The sequence below is a fragment of the Galeopterus variegatus genome, unplaced genomic scaffold (assembly GCF_000696425.1).
Source record: "Galeopterus variegatus unplaced genomic scaffold, G_variegatus-3.0.2 Scaffold4584, whole genome shotgun sequence".
Taxonomy (NCBI): Eukaryota; Metazoa; Chordata; class Mammalia; order Dermoptera; family Cynocephalidae; genus Galeopterus; species Galeopterus variegatus.
Genome location: NW_007730695.1, coordinates 15918 through 17884, shown reverse-complemented (window position 1 = coordinate 17884; position 1967 = coordinate 15918).

Genomic DNA, 1967 nt, shown 5'->3' with positions numbered 1-1967 from the left:
GGCCAGACCTGGAATATCCTGTCAAAGGGTCAGGAAACTCTGGGGAGCCTGAAGATGGAGAGGGAGACATGGTAGGTGAGTGGGGGGCATGGCATGGATTCTGGAGCCAGACCCAGCTCTGCTATTCATTCATTCATTCATTCATTCTTTCACTCATTCACTTATTCATTCATAGTATAATTTCCATTTTCTTTCTTCCTAGAAGATAGCTTTTCTTCAGTCTTTAAGGACCCAGCTCCTTACATGGGTTTTGCAGGAGGTCAGGAGCAGCCTGTTGAGTCTAAATTGGAGTGACAGTCTTTCCAGGCTTCACAGGAACAATTCCTGACTATCTTTCTGTGAATGGAACCACTCATGTACTAATGTAGTTCCACATTCAGCTTGAGAAGCACATAGGCATCAAAGATACTTGCTTTAGAAATGGCCCTGATGGCTGTGGTCTCTCCTATGTTTTGAGCAATAAACTTCTTAATGGCTTTGTCCTTGAGTACACATAGGGTGAAATGAGTGAAGTGAAGAGGCTGCATGTGAAGGTAGTCCCTTTTTGCATGATGTTTGTTCCTTCTTTTTATTTGTCACGTTGGAAATGAGGACCCAAGATCTGCCCCTTAATAGTTGTATGACTTTGGGAAAATTATTTCATCTCTCAGGGCCTCAGTTTACTTGTTTCTAAAATAGGGATAATTGTAGTTCCTACTTCATAGAGTCTTTGTAAGGATTAAATGACTTCAAGTGTAACATACTTGGCATGGTGCCTTGCACAGAGTGAGTGAGATATGAGTATTTGCTGTTGTTGTAAGATGCGCATGCTGGAAGAACCATGGAAAGGCTTTTTCCAGTGGCTTTCCAAAATCATGGATGGACCAAATTGCCACTGGCCTTGGTCCTGAACACACAGATCTGCACTGCCCCCTTCTCAGAGGCTGCCGGGTAGCCTGCTCCTGGCCCCAGGCTCAGCTCTCACCCCTATTGTAGCCCTTCCTGAAAGTAGCATTTGTGGGCACACCCTTGCCCCTGCTCCCTGCCGTCAACGTGCCACACCCTCACCCATCACATTACCCTGCAGGGAGCGTGGTCTGCACCTCATAGCTCCGAGTGAGCCCTGCAGATGGGGCAGTGCCAGGCCCCACATTTGCCCTGTGGTGAAGCTTGGGGGATGTCTGGTCGGGGTCCACATAGCTTGAATCTGTCCAGAGCCTCTGCCAGCCTATTCTGCTCCCACCCATCAGCTCTGGCACCTCTTGTTTTGTTAATGGAGAATTTGTCAAGTAATGGGAATAATTAGCACAGTGGGGNGCACCTCTTGTTTTGTTAATGGAGAATTTGTCAAGTAATGGGAATAATTAGCACAGTGGGGGCTTTACTGTGTCCTGGAAAGAGAATAGAGAGAGCCCTCCCAGCAGCCCCAGACATAATTGCTGGGCAGGCTTATTTTCTCTTGTCTGTGTCTCTCTCCCCTTCTCTTGCATGTGTTTGATTTTTTTCCTCTTTGTGTAGAGAGAGTTGGCTAGGAGAAAAGACTTGTAAATTGCACTCTTGCTGGGCTGGTGCTGTGAAAACTGGATAAGATTGTCTTCTAGGGCCGAATAATTTCCCTCTCTCCCTGCCCTCTTTGGGGGGAAGGTCAGCTAAGCACCTAGTCCATGTTCCCCCTTCTTTTCTCCTCTGCTTTTCCTCTCTCTCCCCTGGCCCCCCCTCCCTTTCCCCATCCCCTCATGTAAAGAACTCACTGGCTCTCAATTGAATCTTTTTTAATGGCCCCAAGAGGCGAGGATCTTGAAGGGTGATTATCTTCATTATAAATTATTAACTCTCCCAGCAGCCAGATGGCTTCCCAACCCGTGGCTGGGAACTCCAGGCTGGGGAGGCCTGCTGGCAGGAAGGGGAGGGGGGGAAAAGGGGGAGGCTACATGGTGAATGACCACAGCTTCTTGGGTTCCTGGCTACACTGGGGATGCTGGGGAGCC